The sequence below is a fragment of the Cherax quadricarinatus genome, chromosome 25 (assembly GCF_038502225.1).
Source record: "Cherax quadricarinatus isolate ZL_2023a chromosome 25, ASM3850222v1, whole genome shotgun sequence".
Lineage (NCBI taxonomy): Eukaryota > Metazoa > Arthropoda > Malacostraca > Decapoda > Parastacidae > Cherax > Cherax quadricarinatus.
The window spans coordinates 28459100-28485403 of record NC_091316.1 but is presented as its reverse complement, the minus strand read 5'-3'; positions in this window follow the sequence as shown (position 1 = coordinate 28485403).

Genomic DNA, 26304 nt, shown 5'->3' with positions numbered 1-26304 from the left:
CACAAGGTTACTAAAGTTAAAGTTGTAACACCACATGACTAAAGCCATAACCACCTTTAACACACACAATATATATACAACACATATTATGTCAGTAAAGTAAAAAGACGCTAACCAAAGCTACCATAACAACTATAAAACAAAGGCACAAAAACCGACCATACCCGCTATGACAGGGTGCAGAGTATTGGTTAAAGTTGTGTTACATTATAGCCTAACCAATAGGAATTCTGAAGGAACGTATGATTCCTTATGCACAATAACCATAGAGAAACAGTATTTTAATATTATTAATATGTTAAACCATCAAGTGCAATAATTCTCGTACAGAAAACAGAACAACATACATGTAACATACAAAAATAAAATTAACCCAAAACACAAGCTTATATAACATAAAAAACTCAGCCAAACCTAAAATCCTACTTCATGTCAAAAGGGTTTAATACCAAACCCTACACAGAAATTAAACCTCCCACATATGTATATAAACCGAAACTCTTGTCCACAAAAATTTTGGTATAAACCCCTTAATAAACATGGTATAGACCCGAGACCTATACATACTCTTAAAAAATTACCACATAGAACCTCTAGCAGACAATTTTAGTTAAACATAATTCAAGACAAATAATAATAAGTATAAGGGCCACTGTATCTTGCCGATCCCCAAAGAACAGACATGTACCTCAGAAAAATTTGTCTTGAAACCAACTTGCCATATCTGGTTTCGTAAAACCGAGATCCTAAGGGCTCGGTATCCTGGCTATCAAGGAAAGTTTCTAACACAGTGAACATAACCATCAGGGCTAGAAAATTAACCTTGTAAGCTACCCTTATATCTCACTATGACAAACATTCCCGTGAAACATAGCTTACCATCCATACCAAACTGCCACTACCTTCCTCTTACACACCACAAAATCCAGTGGCAAACAACCCCCCCCCCCCTTTACATCCCCCCAGAAGGAGACCACCCCTTTGCCCATCCTCAGGGACCCTGACAAAGGGAACCCACAGTGAGGTTCCTATAACCTTCCGGGAAACTTTTTTCCAGGACGCCCCATAAACCAGCATATTCCTACACTTCGTCCTATAGAATCTAGCCGCCAACGCTTTTATCCTCGTATCACCCCTTAATTCCCTCATTCCCATGAGATATCCAGATAATCTACTATGACATACATTATAGCCCTTCCCACATCCCTAGGCACTCCCCTTACATCTAATAGTAAAGCCCTTAAAAGCAGCAAACGTCTCCCCCAACAATCTGATAACCCCACCCATCCATGATCGCACCCCCTCCAAGGAGATACAAAAAAAGAGCACATGAAATGCCATTTCAACATCATCACAAAAATGACAAAAAGCCTCTTCCACAAACCCCATACATCTTAACACCTCCTTGGAGGCCAGAATCCCCATGATGAAACGATACACTAATTCTCTTACCCTAGCCGGTATCCTAAGCTTACTAAAATCCTTCCAAATAACCCCCCAGTCATACGTTGGATACACGGCTACCCCTTGCAATATTCCCTGACCTCCCACTACCCTCGCCAACCTTTTCACTTTGATGTTATCCACCTGTTGCACTGTCAATAAAAATCTCAACATATCTTCACAAACCCTCAGGTCCCTGCCACTGCACCATTTATGTGCCTCCTCCATACCTCTTCCTACTTTAGCTCCCCTCACACCCCCTTCCCTATTATACCTCCACTTTATATATATAGCCATTACTCTCAGCCCTAAAGGCATCAAACCTAAACCCCCTCTTTGAACATCGATCATAACTACCCCCTTACTTAACCATGCCCTCCCAGATCCCCACACAAACTTTAGTACCCTCCTCTGCATTTCCACAATGTCCTGTACCTCTAAGGGAAAAACCTCTGCCACCCCCCATACCATGCTATAGACAAGTGAATTTACCACCACTACCCTCTGATGTAATGCTAGGTCCCTCGCACTTTAACCTCCTAGTCTACCTAAAACCTTACACATGACAGTCTCCAAATTTACCCTTCTGCAGGCCTGCACCTCCGCCATATACCATATTCCACATACCCTGATTCTATCAACCACTGTCCATCTTAACCCCCCCCCGCAAGCCCCTCCCCCTATCCAATTACCCACCTCCAGTAACCTTGATTTCACCATATTAACTCACATCCCCATATTCATACCAAACATCTGAATCACTCTACCCGCCCTCCCTAACTCCTCCTTACCCCATAGCAAAACAGTAGTATCATCCACATACCCAACGATGCCCCCTTTGCACCCCCCGCCATGTGCTGTTTGTCCATCACCCGCGCCACAGACTCATAGAAAAGATTCTGCACACACTCAAAGAGCAGCTGTGACAGTGGGCATCCCTGCCTCAAACCTCTCTCCATCGGTACACCTTCACCCAACCTCCCATTGACCTGTACCCTCACCTCCGCCTCAGCATACAGGGTGTTCACCCACCTCACTACCCTCTCCCGAAACCCCAGCCTCTCTAAGCAAACCCCTATGAAAACTCTGTCTACGCAATCATATGCATTCTCCCAATCTAAGTCTAATATTCCCCCTCCCATACAACTCTCTAGAAAATTCCTAATAAAACCATGTCCATCCCTCATCCTTCTCCCCAGAATTCCCAACTGCCAACTTTCCTCATTCTGTTGCCCAAAATCTTAGCAAAAATCTTGTAATCCGAGCACGTCAAAGTAATTGCACAGTAATCATTCAAAACCTGGCATTCCTTGTTTTTGGGCACAAAACCGTGACACCAGTTCTTTGCGATTTTCCCATTCTCCCACTAAAACCTGGCATTCCTTCTTTTTGGGCACTAAAACCGTGACACCAGTTCTTTGCGATTTTCCCATTCTCCCACTACTTAACATACAACTCAAAACCCCCACCAGACTATGCCATACACTCCCCCAATGACACCTATAAAAATCGTTCGGTATACTGTCTATCCAAGGGGTTTTACCCTGACACAGCCCAAAAACTGCCACCTCCACCTCCACTACACTAATACTACTCTCAAGTCTGTCACTGTCCTGCTCACTTAATACCCTATTAAACCCCTCATCCCCAAAACGTCCGTCACCCACTCCCCCACTAACCCTCCTCCATTTCTCCCTAAACCAAAAATCGGCATAAGAACTAATATTTTCTGTGGTGGATAGGCCTTGACCCTCCTCAAATCCACCCCCCCCACTGTACCTGCCACTATATAGGCCAAGGTGGTTTTCACCTGCCTTTCCTTAAACTTCCTGAGTACAAATCCCAGCGACCTATCCCTCCTAAAAACATCCTCCAACCCCACCCTAACTCTAATTGCTTCAAACTTTTCATTATGGATTTCCACCAAACTATTTCCCAAACGTTCCATGTCCTCACTCTGCCCCACTCATTCCTCTGCATAACATTCATTTAACTGACCTTCAAGATAATTTTGTATACCATAACTCCACCTCACCATCTCCTTACCCCGTACTTTAAAAAAGTCCGCAATTCCAACTTTAGCCCTCATTTCCCACCAATCCATCAAATCCATCTCCCTATTCCTAGTCTCCCAAAAGGATGTCCACCAATCTTCAAATCCTGTAGCGTCACCCTCGTCCCTAAGTAGCCTCACATTCAATTTCCAGTATCCCGCATAAACTCTCACTATACCATCTACCCTCAAATCTGCTATAACAGCACGATGATCAGAAAAACCCACATCTATAGTCCTCACCCTCTCCACACCTATTCCCTGCCTAACATAAATCTTATCTAACCGTGCCTCACATCCCCTACGAATAAAAGTGTGCTCCACTCCATATCCCCTACTCCCCACCACATCTACCACTCCAACATCCCGCAAAAGTCTCTCAGAACCCCCAAAACACAACCCGCCCCCCTCAGAACCACATCCCCATTCCTAATTACACAATTCCAATCCCCGCCAAGCACTGTAATAGCTGGTAAACCTCTCAAATGATATACCAAAACATCGCGTATAAAATACACCTTCACTCTGGCGTTACTAGTTGCTTGCATATACACACCTACAAAACAAAACCTCACAGCACCCCAAAACACATCCACCCTGACAACCCTCCCACCCCCCCCCTCCTCCCAACCCAGGATATGCAAAGGACTGGTCTTCTTTACCGCCACAGCCACACCTCCTTTCAACCTCAAAGCATCACTGGTAAACAACCTATAACCTTTCAGAACCAACTCACATCCTAACCTATGGTTATATTCCTGCAAAAAACAGACATCAATACTAAATCTCCTTAAAACCCACTCTAACCATACCCTCTTGACCTCGGTCTTAAGACCGTTTACATTGAAAGTTACACACCTGAAGTTACAAGAATGGCGGCTTACCCCTATGCCGCTGAGGCTTACTTGGTCCTCCTTTCATAGGTCTCGGTCCATCTCTATCAATCCCTCGTTCCTGCCCTCCATCCCCACCCTGTCCCTTCCCGCCGATCTTCCCATTGTCCCCCCCCTCCCGGTCCCGCCGTTTCCACCACAGCTGCCCAAACCTTCTTCCCAGGCCGCTGTGCTGGTGTCAGGACCTCGTCCATGTCTGATGCCCCCGCTGATATCTTGCGGGAGCTACCCTCTACACACATATCTTCTTCAATCACATGGATCTCCACCACCACATTGTTCTCCATTCTAACCTCACTTAAGTCTTCCTTACCCCGTTTCTGTTCATCCATCACCTTGACATCACCTAACCTCTCTTCGCCTTCCACACCATGCTCCGACTCTTCCAAAAAAATCCTTCAGCACAGCCTCCAAAATCCCTTATTGAGCTGAATCTGTAGGACCTAACGATCTGTCTGACAGCGATATTCTCCCCCTCCCCCCCGTTTCCTCTGGTAGTGTAACACACGTCTCCAAAGCCACCTCTGCTCTTTCAACCTCCTCACTCCATAGGCCCTTCCCCCGGCCTTCCACATCACCAGTCATAACGTCCAAGGCTTCTAACTACTTGTCTTCAGAAGCTTTTCTTGAACCCTAGGGCCCTGTCTCCTGGGGCATTGTGCCGCCATGTGATCATAAGAGTCACAAACGGCACGTCCTCCTCTGCCCCGCATAGTGTACAAAAACCTGAGTTCTATAGCCATGCAATGTGACTTTCGATGGCATCGGCTTCCTCAGGGTCATTTTCAGTGTGAAGGATCCTTCCGGCATCCCCTTGTAGGAGCCGTCCCTCCACATTCCAATGCTCGCCGAGTGTACAGTCCCATAACCAATGAACACATCCTGTAGGCTGTATGTTGTCGCTTCAAATGGTACATTCTGTACCTTCACCCAAGTAAAATACTTAGAAACATCATGCAAGCATACTTCCACTGCCGAATTGACGCTCATCCTCCTTTCTTGAAATTCGTCGACGATGCTGGAGTAGAAGTTGGCCCTCATGAACTTCACGAAGACCCTTGACATACCATTCAGTGCCACATTGTACAACTCTTCATTGGGGATGCCATAAATGTCCCTGATAATGCTAGGCAGGAGAACGTTCATCGTGGAGCTGCTTAAAGACTCCCTGACCAGCTCGATGCAGTCAGTATTTATGCGCCGGCTCATATGGTCCGCCATCTTGGTGCTAATACTAAGTTTTCCTCACCAGGTGGCGTGCAAGAGAAACTGTAGAAGCATCCTCTCTCCCCGCAGGTCGAAAGACGAATGTATCTTTGATCACACAGTGCTCAAGCATTGTTTATCAGCCATTGAAAATAAAATAAGGCAACAAGGTTTAAGTTAGGTTAGGGAAGGTTGGTTAGGAAACAGGAAAAGTGTTTCCTGACATGGGTCTTAGTCAGATAATGACCCATAGTTGGAGCTTTTGGTCATCTGACAGAGGCCTTCCCTTGGCTTTCCGGTCCTCCCCTTAAGAATTATTTATTATTTTTTTTATTAACACACTGGCCGATTCCCACCAAGGCAGGGTGGCCCGAAAAAGAAAAACTTTCACCATCATTCACTCCATCACTGTCTTGCCAGAAGGGTGCTTTACACTACAGTTTTTAAACTGCAACATTAACACCCCTCCTTCAGAGTGCAGGCACTGTACTTCCCATCTCCAGGACTCAAGTCCGGCCTGCCGGTTTCCCTGAACCCCTTCATAAATGTTACTTTGCTCACACTCCAACAGCACGTCAAGTATTATAAACCATTTGTCTCCATTCACTCCTACCAACACGCTCACGCATGTCTGCTGGAAGTCCAAGCCCCTCGCACACAAAACCTCCTTTACCCCCTCCCTCCAACCTATCCTAGGCCGACTCCTACCCCGCCTTCCATCCACTACAGACTGATACACACTTGAAGTCATTCTGTTTCGCTCCATTCTCTCTACATGTCCGAACCACCTCAACAACCCTTCCTCAGCCCTCTGGACAACAGTTTTGGTAATCCCGCACCTCCTCCTAACTTCCAAACTACGAATTCTCTGCATTATATTCACACCACACATTACCCTCAGACATGACATCTCCACTGCCTCCAGCCTTCTCCTCGCTGCAACATTCATCACCCATGCTTCACACCCATATAAGAGCGTTGGTAAAACTATACTCTCATTCAATCCCCTCTTTGCCTCCAAGGACAACGTTCTTTGTCTCCACAGACTCCTAAGTGCACCGCTCACCCTTTTCCCCTCATCAATTCTATGATTCACCTCATCTTTCATATACCCATCCGCTGACACGTCCACTCCCAAATATCTGAATACACTCACCTCCTCCATACTCTCTCCCTCCAATATGATATCCAATCTTTCATCACCTAATCTTTTTGTTATCCTCATATTCTTACTCTTTCCTGTATTCACTTTTAATTTTCTTCTTTTTGCACATCCTACCAAATTCATTCACCAACCTCTGCAACTTCTCTTCAGAATCTCCCAAGAGCACAGTGTCATCAGCAAAGAGCAACTGTGACAACTCCCACTTTATGTGTGATTCTTTATCTTTTAACTCCACGCCTCTTGCCAAGACCCTCGCATTTACTTCTCTTACAACCCCATCTATAAATATATTAAACAACCACGGTGACATCACACATCCCTGTCTAAGAATTATTGTCATGTAAATACATTTTATTTTAATATGCAGCATTGTGACTACTACTATAAGGGGAGAGCCAAAACAACTTTTTAAATAATTTGAAAAGGTAATATCAAGACTTCTTTAATACTTACAAAATAAACCACTTATAACTATTCCAGAGTATCAGGCCACAATCATGCACTTCGCCTTCAGTAAAAACAACAGTGTCCAAATTAATCCATTTAAAGTCTCTATAAATCTATTTAAATTTTCTTTAAAAGATGTTTGTGGCATGCAAAGAGTACATAACCTTTATTCGGCGCATGTACACACCCTCAGTCAGCGAACCAGTACTAGGGTCGAACGATGGGGCCCCATCGTTCGATCAGTACCCAGGTTCAGCCAATGAGAAGATGGTCCTGGGAATCGTAGAGGTGTTGTGGGCACCACCCGCCTGTCTACCCTTGTCAAATCCATACGAGAGCTGGTTGAGCACAGTTGTCCATTTTGTCTCCAGGCTGTGTCTTGGCCTTGCCTAAACTGTGTTGTACACATACATTTTCCAACTGTTGTATGTGCATATTCTGAAGTCGTATTGTGCATAGCTAAGCATGTATAGCAAATAACATGTTACGTTGGGGTATGCCGCCTAGACGAGTCAGACGTCTAGTGTCAAAATACACTTTATACACTCTAAATTTTCTCTAAAGCATTGTTGGCAAATTGTTCTTTCCATTGGCATTGATTATGAACCCACTCTCGCAGCTGCACACTTTCGTACTCTTATAAGTATCAAACTTCGAGAAGAGGAGATGGCACATCAAACTCCTCCCTGTATGGGAGCCTGGAATAAAAACCCGATGTTCTCACAGGAGGAAAATGATACATCAACTGAGCAAAATCGTCAGTCTCATGCAACAGAGTTGTCTGAAGGTGAATCTGCTGCATTGGCACTTGAGTTGGCGACAATCAATCTCGAGCTGACTAGGGAACAACGATTATAAGCCAGGGAAGAATTTCATAGAAAAAAAGAAAGGAGTCAGTAATCTCAAGTGGTAAATGACTTTAGTTTACAGAAAGCAGTACAACTGGTTCCCCGCTTCAGTGAGGCAGGATGTAAAAAATTTATTAAAACTTTCGCAAATCAGGCTCGAGCCTTGAGGTGACCGGAACAGCACTGGGCGTCTATGGTGCATACAGCTTTCATTGGTAAGGCACAGGAATTTACATCACTGTTAAATGACACTGATTTTTGTAATTATAAAGTGGTGAAGACTACTGTTCTTGGAGCATACCAGTGCATTCTGGCTAAGTATAGGAAGCCATTCATGTTATCAGACGGCAGCATGGCCAATCTCTGGCTGATTTTGTTAGACAGCAGAACAAAGCTTTTACCAGCTGGTACAAAGCAAGTGGTGTCCCCACCTTTGTTCTTGTGCAGCTCCTTTTAGCAGATAACCTGCTGGAGTGTGTGGGACCAGAGGTTAGAGTCTCTCTGCAGGATCGTGTCTTAACCACTGCATTGGAGGCAGCCAGGTTGGCTGATACATTCGAAACCAACCGCTCCTTGTCCTAGCGGTCCCATATCTCTTTTCAACAGCCTGGCATGAGCCGAGATCGTCCACATTGGCAGATGAAGTGCCAGCCGCAAGGAAAACGTCTACATCAGACAACTAAGTCACCTGGTGAGCCACGCTACTCAACTTATGGTCAACCTGGTGAGCGACAAACCACTCAACATGGTGAATCTCGGCAACAGTATCCAGAGCGACACCACCCAGAGCGACACCAGTTACAACGTCAGCAGGGAGCTAAGGTCAAGCCTGTCGTCTGCTACCTATGCAACAAAGTAGGTCATATCCGCCCAAATTTCCCAAATAAACCCCAACCATTAGGGAAAATCTATAGTGTCCCTAGAAATATGTCCCTGAAAGAAGTAGAGAAAGGGATGGCCCCTTATTACTGTAAGTTGTATTTCCCTTCAGAAAGACTAAAAAACAACTGAAGTCAGAACCTTCAGAAATACTGGAGCCTATTGTTAGCTTATAAGAGAGAGTACTTCTCCTATCTGAACACACTTCATTATAATCCTCCGTTTTGCTGGAAGACTTCGGAGGAGTGATTTTTTGTCCCCTTGCATAGAATCTATATACAGTGCAAATATTACACTGGATATTTGATTGTAGGTGTATCCGAAGGATTTCCTGTGAAAGATGCCATGTACTGGGTAATAACATTACTACTTCTAGTGTATGTCCTGAACCCATAATGATGAATTCTTTTCCGGTGTTGGCCATAACTCGAGCAACATCCCAAGGGTTGTCTGGCGAGAATGCTGACCTATCCTTGGACGACTCTGATCTCGGAATGGCCAATTTGTTTTACGAGGAAAACTGGCCAGAGCCTCGTAAATTTATTGAACAGACCCAGATCAAGCCTTCCTATTCCAAGGTTGCAGGATTGCCAGATTTGTCTGTTTCCATGCCCGAGGGACTGTCCTTCTGGGAGGAACAACAAAAGGGCGCTTCCTTGAATTTCGCTGTTCAAACAGCCATGGGTAAATCCTTTTCAGAACATCCGGTCAAATATAAACTTTAAAACGACTATTTGATCTGCACTGAGACTGGTAAGGAGGTGGAGGGTAGGCAACAGTCAGACAGGTTAGTGGTTCCAACAAAGTTTAGACCTCAAATATTGAGTATAGCTCATAATACTTTATTAGGAGGTCACTTAGGAATTACTAAAACATTATATAGAATCACAAAATAATTCTATTGGCCGAAATTAAGGCAGGATGTGAAGAATCATATCCGATGTTGACGAGAATGTCAGCAAGTAGGGAAACCTGGACATTCCATTAAACCTACACCTCTCCAGCCTATACCTGCTGATGGAGAACCTTCAGCAGAATTAATTATAGAGTGTGTAGGCCCACTTCCTAAGTCCAAGTATGGAAATCAATACTTATTTACCATTATGGATAGAGTAACTAGATACCCAGAAGCAATTCCCAAGCGCAATATTAACACTAAAGCCATTCTCAAGGATTTAACCATATTTATTTCTTGTTTTGGCATTCCTAAATCTATTCAAAGTGATCAAGGTACTAACTTCACTGCCAAAGCATTGAGGGAAGCATTTACTAGGTTAGGGATAATCCACAACTTATCTACTGCCTATCATTATCAGTCCCAAGGCGCCTTGGAAAGATTCCATCAGATGTTAAAAACCATGATGAGAACCTTTTGTATGCATTTTCCTACAGACTGGGATGAATCACTACCTTTTTTGCTGGTTTCAATAAGGGAAACTGTGCAGAAGTCTACCGGGTATATTCTGTTTTAGCTGATCTTTGGGTACAATGTACGAGGTCCTCTTCGGGTGCTCAAAGAAGGATGGATGGGAGGAGATGCTAGCTCACTCTACAACCCGTCTTTGAGGGCCGCGAGAGAGACAAACTGAACTAGTTTGGTGGAAGGCATCCAGGGTTGCCTAGGCGCGCTGCGACTGTACCACCTTACTCTCGTACAAAAGGAAATCGTGATTAATATATTATTGTACAGCAACGTGTGGTACAAGGTGGCCGTGTTCCCATTAACAGGGATGGCGCTTATGAACATACTATGGAGGGTGTTCCAGTTCTTGTGGGGATCGGGCTGCGACTGGTCATGGAGAGAGGTGGTGATGTTACTTGTGCGTCAGAGTAAGTTGGGGTTGGTAGATCTGAAAAAGCGAGTTAAATGTGTTTTTATTAAGAGGGAGGTGTTTTGTGAGGGATTGTGTGGGGGACATTTGGATAGGGTGTATGCCAGATTGAGACTTTCGTATTGTGGCGTGGAATTGCGTGAGTATGAGACTGTACTCTGGGACTTGGTTTTAGCACGGGAACTGGAGGTCAGAATAGGTGCCTTGTGTAGGTTACTTGCGGGCAGAGTCTTTACACCAGTGGAAGTGATTTTCCCATTGTGCGTGGGGGGGATATATGGCACCGTTTTAGTAAGCGAGTGATGTGATGTATCGGACCAGCATTCTGGCGACAGGGGCGGTACTTCAGAATCGATGGGTCATAGAGGGTGGGGTGTGTGGTATCTGAGGTGGGGAAGAGACCATGTATTACGTAGTATATTTTTATGAGAGTTTGGGGAATGTCTGGGATTGGATGTGTAGAGTGGTTAGGAGGGTGGGAGGACATGTGGGTGGGATGGAGGACGGCATCACTAGGGCATTGGCGTACATCTTGGTTGACTACATATATATTTCGTGGGGTATGCGGTAGCAGGGAGTTTGCGAAGTGAGGTGGCGAGTTTTAACGGCAACATTCTACCGTACGTGGTGCCGCAATAGGGAAATTTGCGGGAATAGGTGACAGGTGGCTTTCTTGGAAGGTTACAGAGAACTAACATTATGGATTTTATTGGATTTGTGAGCAGGGGAGGGAACGAGCATGGGTGGGTTTAGTAGCAGCATAAGGGGTGGGGTAGTCAGGTGTTGAAACGGGGTCGCCTCCTGGGAGTGAGTGGGTGATGTGTGTGTGGGTGTGTGTGGAAGAGAACGTGTGTAGATGGCACTGTTTGAAGTGTAAGGACAGTGAACTGAACATTCCCTTAGTAAAACTGTCAATTGTATATTATGCATGCAAGCGATATACCACTGTCATAAGATGCCTAATTTCTTTTTGTATTATTGCTTTCTAATGTTCATTAGGGAGTAGATGGACAGGGGCGAACAGCTTTGGGTTGGGGGAGCGGAGCCCAACTGTTAGTGTGGGAGTAATAGTCGAGACTGGTAGGTTACCTTAACTGATGCATACTATTTTTGTGTCAATGTACATTGCGTTGGTAGCAAAGTTTTGATTGCCACGTTAAGATACATAATGATGGCTGATGTTGGTGTGCAAAGAGACCTGAAGACCACTCTGTGGAGTATGTTACATGGCTCCTGTATATAAAAGTGAGACTTTTGTCATGTGCTGTTTTACCACCTTTTAATACTGTATTCTTCTATTTCTTTTGGGTGGAGTTGGAGCGCAGAAAAAGGGAGGGGGAAAGTTCCCACCCCTTTTGTGTTGGGGAGATTTAGCCATTGTGGGTGTTGTCACCCTTTATAACTTATTCATGATTGTATGCATCGCTATTGGGCCGTGCAGACCCCCTTGCCTGACGCTCCTCAGTAACCTGACAGCAGTGGTACGAGGAGGTGTTGTGCATTCGCTGCCTGGATGAGGTAGAGTGCGGACGTGCTTTGCACCCCTCTACTGTTTCCCAGACGAGCTAATCAGTCAACGACATGGCGCCAGGTGTGCGCAGGAGAGTGAATACTGTGGGCATTGAACTTATTAGTGGGGCTTTAACACCTACGTCAGTCGATGTGTTATTGCCCAAAATTATACGAGAGACATATGGCATCAGAGACGAGGATTTATATGGAGTGGCACTGAACGGTGTATATAGAATTTTCGTGAAAGTGCTAACTGCTCAAGTATACGAGGCTTTGGTTGATCGTTACCAAGATGTCAGCATTACTGTAACACCGGCAGTGAGGGTCAAGTTGATTGATGTATCACGACATTATTCGTGGGTTAAGCTCCGCAACGTGCCTTTTGAGGCTGATGAGGTAGATATTCGAAATGTTTTCGAACGTTATGGAACTGTACATCTGGCCCAACCTGGCAAATGGGTAAAAGGTGCTTACACAGGATTTCCTGAGGGTTCTTTTAATCTCAAGATAACGCTTAGGCATCCTATACCCTCGTATGTATATCTCGAAGAGTTTAGAACCCAGGTAATGGTAGCGTATGCGGGGCAGAGGCGTACGTGCCGACTGTGTGGCGAATTTGACCATATGGCGGCAGACTGTGGCAAGCGGAGTATGGCTCCTTGGCCGGCAAGGGGCGGAGCACCTGCGCATGAGCACCCGATGCCTAAGGAAGAACGGGGGCAAGGAGGAGGGCGTGGTCGCATGTGGAGTGAAGAGGTAGTGGCTCCTCCAGTGGAATCGGAAGTGGTGATCCATGAATCACCTGGCCCATCAACAGTGGCTCCTGGGCCGGCAAGGGGCGGAGCACCTGCGCATGAGCACCCAATGCCTAAAGAAGAACGGATGCAAGGAGGAGGGCGTGGTCGCATGTGGAGTGAAGTGGTGGTGGCTCCTGGGAAATCGGAAGAAGTGGTGATCCATGAATCACATGGCCCATCAACAGTACAGTTGTCAAGTGAGGAGGTACAGGAGGGCGCAGCAGTGAAGGCTATTGAGGAGGAGTTGGAGACGGTGATACAGGCTATGTTACAGTCTAGGGAGGTGGAGAGTTACAGCGAACAAGACCCTGGGATCAGGGTAGAAGGTGTGTGTGTGGGGAAGGGGAGGATCAGGTGGCACCTGTGGTGGACAGTGCGAGTGCCATGGAGGGGCATGGAGGCGGATTAAGGGTGGTAGAGGTGGAAGTCCATTGTGCTGGCTCCCAGGACTCAGATATGGAAACTGAGGGAGCTACAAGGAAAAGGGCAGCAGCGTCAGATTCGGACGATGTTCTGACACCGGCGCAAAGGCCGGGGAAAAAGACATGGGGTTCTGGTACCCAGAGTGACTCTGCGAGAGGGCCACAACAGAAGGGGGGGATGGTTGGGAAGGAGGGGGGAAACTGTGGCAAAGGCACAGTCCAGGGGAACAGTCTGAAAGGGAAGAATCTTGACATGAGGCGGGGAAGGAAACCTTAAACTGGCCTCAGGTGTGTAACAATAAATATTAATGGTCTGTGTGATGGTGTTAAACGGGAGTGCTTCAGGATGTTTTTGAATAGGTACAAGGTTGACGTAGCTTTTGTGCAGGAGCACAATTTTAAGCTTGGTCGTGAATTAGTGGTCCCTGGGTATCAGGCTTATGTGTTGGCGTCTGAGCGTTTAAAAGGAGGAGTGGGTGTGTTGATCAGGGAGGCGAGCCCGTTTGTATTGCATAGGAAAGAGGGGGGGAGGGGGGGGGGGGAGAGTATTGCGTGTGGAAGGATGGTGGATGGGAGAGAGAGTGGCGTTTGTGTGTGTGTATGCCCCAGCAGAAAGTGACGTGAAAGTGAAGATGGATTTTGTGCGGGAGGAGCTCGTGTATTACCTACACACGTTACCGTCTGTCGCGATTGTGGGGGGGGGATTGGAATTGTGTAATTAAGAAGACAGACGTGGAACACAGAGGAGCGGGATATTTTTCCTCAGTCTTGGGGGGCCTGCTTAGAGATCTTCAGTTACGTGATGCTTTCGGGGGAGGTCTGTGGGAGGTGGAACATACGTTTATAAGAAGGGGATATGCGGCTCGTTTGGACAGGTTATATTTATCTCGGAGGGTTTTGGTAGAGTCTTTTAAAACTATAGAGATGGTGTCTTCCGATCATAGGGCGGTATTAGTGGAGGTGGGATGGGATGCTTTGGCTCGTAGGCAGGGAAGTTATTGGAAACTGAACACGATGGTTTTGGGGGATAGGGAGGGAGTGGAAGCGTTTGCAATATTTTGGGAACAGCTCTGTGCCGACAGAAGAACTGAGGAAGACGTGGTAGGATGGTGGGATAGTGTGGCCAAGTTACGAATACGTCATTTTTATGTGAGGGAGGGCAAACGCATTAATCAATTGCGGTATGGTTTGTCAAATTACTTAGAATCTAGATTACGGAATTGTTACGAGGGGGGGGCAGTGGCCGGGGTGTACCCGGTGGAGGATATACACATGTTGAAGGACAGAATACGGGATTTGCAAGAAGAACGTTTTGCAGCTGTATGGGTACAGGCGGGGTTAGACGAAGTACTCTGGGGCGACAAGCCATCAGCTTGTGTGCTGCGAGGACAGAAGGTACGACAGCGAACGACTACAATACCAGGTTTGCAAGTCATATCTTCTGTGGGGGGTTTTAGAGAGGGTCAGGTATTAAGGGACACCAAGGGGATGAGTGCATATGCAGATAGATGGTTTGAGGAATACGGGAAAAGTAGTGGGGTGGATGGTGAGGTTCTTGGGAAGGTATGTGAGTATGTGCCGTGCAAACTGGGGAGGAGTGATCGGGAGGCGCTGGGTGGGGTCATTGAGGAGGGGGAAATATGGAGAGCCCTTATGGACATGAGGAAGGGTAAGGCACCCGGGATCGATGGTTTACCTAGCGAATTTTATGTACAGCACTGGGGTCTGCTTAGGGGTTTCCTAGTAAGGTTAATGAATGCCATGAAAGACGGAGGTAAGATGGGAGAATCTCAGGCAACGGCGGTGGTGGTGTTGGTCCCAAAGGGTAAACAGCAGAGTACCCTTCGGGATTATCGAGCCATTTCATTGCTTTGTGCTGATTATAAATTATTTGCGAAAATTCTTGGGAATCGGCTTAAATGTGTTGTGGGGAGGGTCGTGTTTGAGTCTCAGTTTGGTTTACCTGGTAGGTCAATGAGCGTGGGCCACGGGATTATCAAGGGGTTCCTGGAGGACATGGAAAGGGAAAGAGGAGCGTTGGTGGCGTTGGATTGGCAAGGGGCTTATGATAGGGTGGAAAGAAAGGCTTTGAGGGATATTCTCCTACGACAGGGGTTTGGCGAAGAAATAGTGGGGTGGGTGGATACGCTGTACTCAAATGCGAAGGTAAGGGTGCAAATCAATGGGTGTGTGGGGGGGGGGGGTGTCAACATGGAGCGGGGTCTTCGGCAGGGATGTCCTTTATCACAAATATTGTTTGCATGTGTTCAGGATCCCTTTTATAGGATGGTGGAGGATCGTCTAAGGACGGGGGGAGGGATGGTGAGCTGAAGCCGTGGCCTGGTTTGGTGGGGCTATGTTGATGATACCACTATTTTGGCAAGTGAGGAGACACGGTTAGGACTTTTGGGGGAAGTTGTACACACTTTTGGGAGAGCTACTGGGATGAAGGTAAATCTGGAAAAGTCAATGATCATGGGGCTGGGAGAGTGGACAGAGAGATTAGAGTGGGGATGTGATGTTGTGCAGCGGAGGACCGGGAGTCTGAAAATCTGCGGTGTCATGTATGAGGCTGACCTGAGTGCTGCAAGGGTTAGCAATTCGAATAGGATGGTGGAACAGGTGCAGCGACGGTTGGGAATGCTGCGACCTCACCATTTAACCCTTAGGCAGCGTGTAATTGTCATCAATGTATTACTATATAGTAAAGTCTGGTTTGTTTCGGCTGTGATGCCGTTAACAGGAACGGCGATCACGAGTATTCTTAGAATGGTGTTCAAATTTTTGTGGGGTTCAGGGTGCAACTGGTTGCGAAGGGAGGTAGTGACATTGCCGGTATGTAGGGGAGGGTTGGGTTTGTTGGACTTGAGAAAGCGCGTGAAATGTGTGTTTATTAAGAGGGAAGTGATGAGTGCAGGTGGATGGAGGGAGGGTCAGCTAGATAAGGTACATGCTCACCTGAGGAAATGGTATGGAGGGGCGGAAATGAAGGAATGCGAGACAGTGTTACGCGCCTTAATGTTAGCCAGGGAACCAGGAAAAGTAAAGGTGGGAACTTTATGTAAATTGTTAGAGAGACATGTAGTGGCGCCGGTTGAAGGGATCTACCTCATGTATGCATGGGATGTAATATGGCGAAGGTTTAGTAAATTAAGGATACGACCTAGGGCGCGTGAGGTTATGTACCGTTTCCTGCATGGGATTTTGCCAACGGGAGCGATGCTCCGAGACAGGAGGGTTATTGAGGGTGGGGGGTGTGGCAGATGCAGTGGGGAAGAGACTGCGTATCATGTCGTCTATTTTTGTGAAGGTTTGGAGTGCATCAGGGTATGGATGCGTAAGGTAGTGGTGAGGGTGGGGGGCCAAGGTGTGGCGGTATTGCGAGCGTTGAGTCTTGATATGAGTGGTGTGGAGGAGAGTGTGGTAAGAGGTTTAGCATATGTCATCGTGGACTACATATATGTTTTATGGGGTATGAGGGGGAAGGTGGGTGGGGATGTGCTGAGAAGGACTTTGGCGGCGACGTTTTATCGAACTTTGTGTCGCAACAGAGACATTTTTGGGAAAAGGTGGGAAGAGTATTTTTCTGAAGGTTATAGAGGACTAACAATAGGGAATTTATTGGCGTTATAAGGGGCTTTAACTGCCGGGGTGAGTGGGTTGGTAAAAGGGGGGGGGGGGTTCAGGGGATTTCAACGGGCTCACCTCCTTGGGAATGCAGTGATGTGGTTGGGTGTGATTGGAGGTACTAGTGTGTGACCAGATGAGAGGTTGTGCAAGATAAGTTTTGCTTAGTTCCCTTGATGGGGAAGGTGTAAGGAGCAGATTAAATATATAACATGTATTAATGTATAACCTATAAATTATATAACATGTATATTTCTTTGGTAGCGTATTATGTTCCACTTACACTGGTATTGCAATTGAATTTGAATTTTCTTGAGAGGGTTTTCCTTTCACTATTTCCTTGAAGCACTGAGTTATTTTTGTTTTATTGTAACGTGGTCCAGCATCAGTTTTGGTAGTAATTACCTATTATTATTGTTCTTATTTAAGGTATTGTAATTTTGGTAGTCCTGTACCATTCATGGTTGTAAATAATGCTTCCTCAAGTGACATGTCATAATAATCCTAAATTGAGGATAATTAATGTCATGATTATTCAGGTTGGTGATAGGGTTAGTTTTCAATGTGTGTGTGTGAGTGGGGGGGGGGGGGATGATGGGTCACCTGTGTTGCAGCACAGGTTTCTTAATAAGGCATATTGTAGGTCTGGTGTATTTGTTGAGAGTGGTATTATGGGTGATTGTCATTAAGCTTGGAGCATTATTGTGTTGAGGTTGTAATTTTAGGAGTTTTATTAATAGCCATTTTGTGGCCTTTGTTATTATAACTTTATTCCTTCTTAAATTGTGATATGTTATAAAAACTTGTATATAGTAGACTGTCAGATGTTGCCTGGATTGTTTTGTGTTTATATATTGTTTTACTGATGTTGTCCTTGATCATTTTTTTATATATGTACCTATTAATATCTGTACATGAAGTTTTTAAATAAAATAAAAAAAAAAAAAACTTATTCATGTGTGCTATGTATATAATATTGTGTAATGTTTTTATTGTTATGGTCACACCTGTCATTGAATAGTGGTAGAGATTGTGCACGCGGTCCTGAGATCGCAGTTTACACAATCATGGAGGTGTATGACATTGTTATTTGTATGAAAATATGTACACATCTCTACTGGTTCGCATCGTGCTCAGGTGCCAATGAGAGCTATAGAACTAGGTACGGGTTGGGTAACGGGTGAGGTGGAGAGTGCCCATACAAGGTTGTGCGTGTGGTGCGGTTTGGGTGATGGTAGGTCATTATATCTGTCAACGGCTAGTTCATGTGTTATTTTATTTTTTTATATATTGTAATGCATTGCTTTAAGCAAAATATAAAAAATGCAGTACATACCATCGTTACACATTACTTATAGAACATCCTACATATAAATTACTGCTGTCGTCTGTGGCTCATAGCTGCATATGCATATCAATTCTCCGCTCATGGTTCGTCATCCAAGTTAACTTAATCAAAATTAATTGAAATTCACTGAAAATACAATCACAATTTGTCTTAAAATTATTTAACTAAACTTTTATATGAAAATAATATATAATTGACAGGTAAGGAAAGAGGTGTCGCAAAGTATAATAAAAAGAGCATCACACTTACGTTCCTCAGCTGCTTAAAATCAGCCAACATTTGTTGGTTCTTTCTTTTGTAACCAATATATTCACAATTTTATTATTTCCAAATTATTTTCAAAGAAATTAATTTAGTATGTTTTATTGAACAGGCCAGAAAATCTTATTAAAATATATCTTTGTTTTACATGTGAGTATCTTTGATCACACAGTGCTCAAGCATTGTTTATCAGCCATTGAAAATAAAATAGGGCAACAAGGTTTAAGTTAGGTTAGGGAAGGTTGGTTAGGAAACAGGAAAAGTGTTTCCTGACATGGGTCTTAGTCAGATAATGACCCGTAGCTGGAGCTTTTGGTCATCTGACCGAGGTCTTATCTTGACTTTCCGGTCCTCCCCTTAAGAATTATTGTCATGTAAATACATTTTATTTTAATATGCAGCATTGTGACTACTACTATAAGGGGAGAGCCAAAACAACTTTTTAAATCATTTGAAAAGGTAATATCAAGACTTCTTTAATACTTACAAAATAAACCACTTATGACTATTCCAGAGTATCAGGCCACAATCATGCACTTCGCCTTCAGTAAAAACAACAGTGTCCAAATTAATCCATTTAAAGTCTCAATAAATCTATTTAAATTTTCTTTAAAAGATGTTTGTGGCCTGCAAAGAGTACATAACCTTTATTCGGCGCATGTACACACCCTCAGTCAGCGAACCAGTACTAGGGTCGAACGATGGGGCCCCATCGTTCGATCAGTACCCAGGTTCAGCCAATGAGAAGATGGTCCTGGGAATCGTAGAGGTGTTGTGGGCACCACCCGCCTGTCTACCCTTGTCATATCCATACGAGAGCTGGTTGAGCACAGTTGTCCGTTTTGTCTCCAGGCTGTGTCCTGGCCTTGCCTAAACTGTGTTGTACACATACATTTTCCAACTGTATATAGTGTATATAGTTGTAAATATTCACATTGCTCTTGGTGAACGAAAATATATTTCAAAGTCATTCAGCTGTGTTTGTTCGGCTCCTCGCTCCCCTTTGCATCCAGGATAACAGGCCTTATTGTTCCTGGGTTGTAATATGGGTAGCCTGTCTTGAAGCTGGAGCTGGACTTGGAGCCCGAGTTGAGCCTAAGGTGACGCTGGACCAGGAACATTGTGTAGCTTGCTATCTGGCTTTGTGTTAGATTTGCAATCGCTTTACGAAACTTTGTGTGACAGCCTTGCGTTTTATGGTCAGCCTGTTATTGTAAGATCGTTGACAGCTTCCTATTAGCTTGCTCATTCTGCTCGCTTCGCTATGATCAATCTTACTGTTGTGTGAATATTTTTCAGTCGGCTTTGCTATTGTTTATCAGCCTTGCTATTGTGCGTGCATATTCTGCAGTCGTGTTGTGCATAGCTAAGCGTGTATTGCAAATAACGTGTTACGTTTGGGTATGCCGCCTAAACGAGTCAGACGTCTAGTGTCTGAATACACTTTATTAAACTAGTCTAAATTTTCTCTACAGCATTGTTGGAAAATTGCTCTTTCTATTGGCGTTGATTATGAACCCACTCTCACAGCTGCACACCTTCGTACTCTTATAAGTATAAAACATCGAGAAGAGGAGATGGCACATCAAACTCCTCCCTGTATGGGAGCCTGGAATGAAAACCCGATATTCTCGCAAGAGAAAAATGATACATCAACTGAGCAAAATCGTCAGTCTCATGCGAGAGGGTTGTCTGAAGGTGAATCTGCTGCGTTGGCACTTGAGCTGGCGACAATCAATCTCGAGCAGACTAGAGAACAGTGATTATATGCCAGGAAAGAATTTCATAGAGAAAAGGAAAGGAGGCAGTTATCTCAAGTTGCAAATGACTTCAGTTTACAGAAAGCAGTACAACTGGTTCCCCGCTTCAGTGAGGCAGGATGTAAACAATTTATCGAAACTTTCGCAAATCAGGCTCGAGCCTTGAGGTGACCGGAACAGCACTGGGCGTCTTCGGTGCATACAGCTTTCATTGGTAAGGCACAGGAATTTACATCACTGTTAAATGACACTGATTTTTGTAATTATAAAGTGGTGAAGACTACACTTCTTGAAGCATACCAGTGCATTTTGGCTAAGTATAGGAAGCCATTCATGTTATCAGACGGCAGCATGGCCAATCTCTGGTTGATTTTGTTAGACAGCAGACCAAAGCTTTTACCAGCTGGTACAAAGCAAGTGGTGTCCCCACCTTTGTTCTTGTGCAGCTCCTTTTAGCAGATAACCTGCTGGAGTGTGTGGGACCAGAAGTTAGAGTCTCTCTGCAGGATCGTGTCTTAACCACTGCATTGGAGGCAGCCAGGTTGGCTGATACATTCGAAACCAACAACTCCTTGTCCTAGCGGTCTCATCTCTCTTTTCAACAGTCTGGCATGAGCCGAGATCGTCCACATTGGCGGTTGAAGTGCCAGCCAGAAGGAAAACGTCTACATCAGCCAACTAAGTCACCTGGTGAGCCACGCTACTCAACTTATGGTCAACATGGTGCAACTCGACAACAGTATCCAGAGCAACACCAGCCAGAGCGACACCAGTTACAACGTCAACAGGGAGCTAAGGTCAAGCCTGTCGTCTGCTACCTATGCAACAAAGTAGGTCATATCCGCCCAAATTACCCAAATAAACCCCAACCATTAGGGAAAATCTATAGTGTCCCTAGTAACATGTCCCTGAAAGAAGTAGAGAAAGGGATGGCCCCTTATTACTGTAAGTTGTATTTCCCTTCAGAAAGACTAAAAAAACAGCTGAAGTCAGAACCTTCAGAAATACTGGAGCCTATTGTTCGCTTATAAGAGAGAGTACTTCTCCTTTCTGAACACACTTCATTACAATCCTCCGTTTTGTTGGAAGACTTCAGAGGAGTGATTTTTTGTCCCCTTGCATAGAATCTATATACAGTGCAAATATTACACTGGATATTTGATTGTAGGTGTATCTGAAGGATTTCCTGTGAAAGATGCCATGTTATTACTGGGTAATAACATTACTACTTCTAGTGTATGTCCTGAACCCATAATGATGAATTCTTTTCCGGTGTTGGCCATAACTCGAGCAACATCCCAAGGGTTGTCTGGCGAGAATGCTGACCTATCCATGGACGACTCTGATCTCGGAATAGCCAATTTGTTTTATGAGGAAAACTGGCCAGAGCCTCGTAAATTTAGTGAACAGACCCAGATCAAGCCTTCCTATTCCAAGGTTGCAGGATTGCCAGATATGTCTGTTTCCATGCCCAAGGAACTGTCCTTCCGGGAGGAACTACAAAAGGACCCTTTTTTGAATTTCGCTGTTCAGGCAGCCATGGGTAAATCCTTTTCAGAACATCCGGTCAAATATAAACTTTAAAACGACTGTTTGATCTGCACTGAGACTGGTAAGGAGGTAGAGGGTAGGCAACAGTCAGACAGGTTAGTGGTTCCAACAAAGTTTAGACCTCAAATATTGAGTATAGCTCATAATACTTTATTAGGAGGTCACTTAGGAATTACTAAAACATTATATAGAATCACAAAATAATTCTATTGGCCGAAATTAAGGCAGGATGTGAAGAATCATATCCGATGTTGACGAGAATGTCAGCAAGTAGGGAAACCTGGACATTCCATTAAACCTGCACGTCTCCAGCCTATTCCTGCTGATGGAGAGCCTTTAGCAGAATTAATTATAGAGTGTGTAGGCCCACTTCCTAAGTCCAAGTATTGGAAATCAATACTTATTTACCATTATGGATAGAATAACTAGATACCCAGAAGCAATTCCCAAGCTCAAAATTAACACTAAAGCCATTCTCAAGGATTTAACCATATTTATTTCTTGTTTTGGCATTCCTAAATCTATTCAAAGTGATCAAGGTACTGACATCACTGCCAAAGCATTTAGGCAAGCATTGACTAGGTTAGGGATAATCCACAACTTATCCACTGCCTATCATCCTCAGTCCCAAGGCACCTTGGAAAGATTCCATCAGACGTTAAAAACCATGATGAGACCCTTTTGTATGCATTTTCCGACAGATTGTGATGAATCACTACCTTTGTTGCGGTTTTCATTAAGGGAAACTGTGCAAAAGTCTACCGGGTATAGTCCGTTTTAGCTGATCTTTGGGTACAATGTACGAGGTCCTCTTAGGGTGCTCAAAGAAGGATGGATGGGAGGAGACGCTAGCTCAACACTCTACAACCCGTCTTCAAGGTTGCAGGTGGCACGTCAGTTACCCAAGGCTAACTTAAAGGCAGTTCAAAATGAGATGAAACAGAGGTATGACAAAAATGCACAACCCCCCTCCTTCCATCCAGGAGACAAAGTGTTGGTACAGAAACCTATACCTGGCCACACTTTGAAAGCTAGATTTGCGGGACATATGCAAATTGTTAGTAAATTTTCTGATGTAAATTAAGTTGTATCTCCCCTTGATACGACCTCAAAATTAAAACTTACCACATTAATCAAATAAAACTTTTCATGCACCAGACAAAGTCCCAGTAATGACTCTGTCCTCTACCTCTGAGGACGACTCTGATTCATTGCACTCTATTTCTGAAATTAATGTCAAGCTTTCCAACTCTGTCATCCTCAAGGACCCTAGCCCTTTAATGGTGGAGCTATCTGAAATTCAAGTAACAAGTTTAACTGCGCTTCTACAATCATACCCTGATATTTTTTCGGTGCCGAAAAAATGTACATTAGGTTATCATGACGTACATGTGGAAAACTCTAAACCTATTAAACTCTCCCCCTACAGAGCTAATCCTGTAAAACAGCAGCTACTTTAGCAGGAGGTAGAATTTCTGTTAGAGCATGGGTTAGTGGAGGAGTCATCTAGTCTATGGGCTTCACAGTGCATCCTTGTTAAAAAAGTTAATGGAGGTTTTCGCATGTGTACAAACTACCGTAAAGTGTAAAGTAAAAGGACACAAGTGTAACTAATGTGACATTTTATTGTGGGAACGTATCGCTCTCCAGGAGCTTTGTCAAGCCGATACAAACAGTATGTGGACACAGAGGGTATATAAAGGCTCAGAGTGAGGTGCAATACTAGTGAGGTGCCATTTCGATGTTCACTCGTGGTAGCAGTAGTAGTAGTAGTAGTGACAAAAGTTGTAGTAGTAGAAATAGTAATATAATATGGTTGAGCAATTATACCCTCTCTGTCCATATACTGTTTGTATCGGCTTGACAAAGCTCCTGGAGAGCGAAACGTTGCCACAATAATATATCACATTAGTTGCACTTGTGTCCTTTTACTTTACATATTGTCGGTAATTTTACCAACATTATTACTACCGTAAAGTGAATGAGGTCACAATTACAGATGCTTACCCTCATCGTCTGGATGACGTAATCGACTTTGTGAGTAAGGCAACTTTTGTGTCTAAGTTAGATCTCCTTAAAGGTTACTATCAGGTACCTTTGATGGATAAGGCGAAGGAAATCTCTGCCTTCGTAATTCCAGGAGGTCATTATCAATATACAGTTACCCCCTTTGGAATGAAAAAACCTCCCTCTTCATTCCAGAGATTTATACATCAGGCTATTAAAGGACTTGAAGGCACGGCAGCTTACCTATTTAGGCTTAAGGCTCTCTTAAGACCTTCCACAGTTCCTATTTAACTCTTAAATTATCTAAGTCTTCCTTTGGCCAGGCTGCTATTACTTTTCTGGGCCATGAAGTAGGTAGTGGGAAAGTTGCCCCTAAATTTGTTAAGTTCCTGCAATTAAAGATTACCTGATTCCCCATGATAGGAAATCTCTTCAACGTTTCCTAGGCATGATAGGGCTTTACAGAAGATTCTGTAAAAAATTTTCAGATATTGTAGCCCCTCTTACCTGTCTTACCAGTCACAAAGTTCCCTTTAATTGGACACCAGTATGTCAAAATGCTTTTACGAAAGCAAAAAGATTATTGTGTACTGCACCCATTCTTTTGTCTCCAGACTTCTCGAAACCTTTCTCCTTACAGGTTGATGCTTGAGAGTCTGGGGTTGGGGCAGTACTGTTGCAAAACGGGGACAAGGGGTTGCAACCTGTGGCCTTCTCAGCGAAGTTCCAGCCACACCAGAGGGCCTACTCAACAATTGAAAAAGATGCCCTCGTGCTGGTTCTGCCCTTGGAGCACTTCGATATATATGTGGGCTGGACTTCGCAGGTGGTCACAGTCTACACCAACCACAACCCTCCAATTTACCTCCAAAATATGAAGAATCACAACACAAGAATCATGAGGTGGTCACTCATACTGCAACCATACAATATCAGGGTAAAACATATCCTTGGTATAGAAAATAAGTTGGCAGACTCTATCAAGAGTCTAGATTTTATATATATTAAGTTAGGAAGTGTTAAGGACCTGTGGTAACCGATTTATAGCTCTTTTTTCCCCTTATATATATATATATATATATATATATATATATATATATATATATATATATATATATATATATATATATATATATATATATATATATATATATATATATATATATTTTTAGTGAGAAAATGCCTTGCTTCCGTCCGCAGGTATCTTCGACCTATGTTCGCCCTACTGTCTGCTGTCTCGCTCTAACTTTAGGGTTTGGCTTTGGCACAAATGAAGCTGAGCTCTATCTAAGAGGTGAATGGTTGAGAGGAAAGGCGGTCCCACTAAATGGTGCCATGGTGGCACAGTTACCAATGGGAGGTGGGAGTCTAATCCTGAGCCCTCTCGGGGTGGGGTGTGTGGCATGCAAAGAGTACATAACCTTTATTCCGCGCATGTACACACCCTCATTGAAAGGTTATCTCTTCAGCCAGTGAACCAGTACTGGGTTCGAACGATGGGGCCCCATCGTTCGATCAGTACCCAGGTTCCGCCAAAGTGAAGATGGTCCTGGCAATAGTAGAGGTGTTGTGGGCACCACCCCTGTCTACCCTAGTCATTTCCATACTAGAGCTGGTTGAGCACGGTTGTCCATTCTGTCTCCAGGCTATGTCTTGGCCTTCCCTAAACCGTGTTGTACACATACATTTTCCAACTGTATATAGCGTACATAGTTGTAAATATTCACATTGCTCTTGGCGAAGTCATTCAGCTTTGTTTTTTCTGCTCCTCGCTCCCCTTTACACCCAGAATTACAGGCCTTATTGTTCCTGGGTTGTAATAATGTTTAACTTCAATCCCACATCCTAATTATCTGGCAAATCATTGTTAGTCAATTGACGTAAATATTTATATTGTTCGACGAATTCATACTGAAAATATTGGCAAAAGTTGTTGATTTCTTTGGTATGTTCATGAAATATCAGGGAATCTGATATATGTTAATTGGTAACTTTTAATTATACAGTCTCTTCTAACCAATGACTTATTTTTTTTTTAATGCTGATTTGTATCAACCAAGAGACAATATCAGCATATGCAATAATGTTTACACTAAAAAGTGTAATCAACATCATTCTTCCACTCAGACTATTTCTTTCATTATATAAGAACATAAGAATGGAGGAACAATGCAGAATTCCTACTGGCCCATACAAGGCAGGTCCTTATCAAAAAGACCCCTACTCAAAACTTCCAAAGAATATCCTCCCATA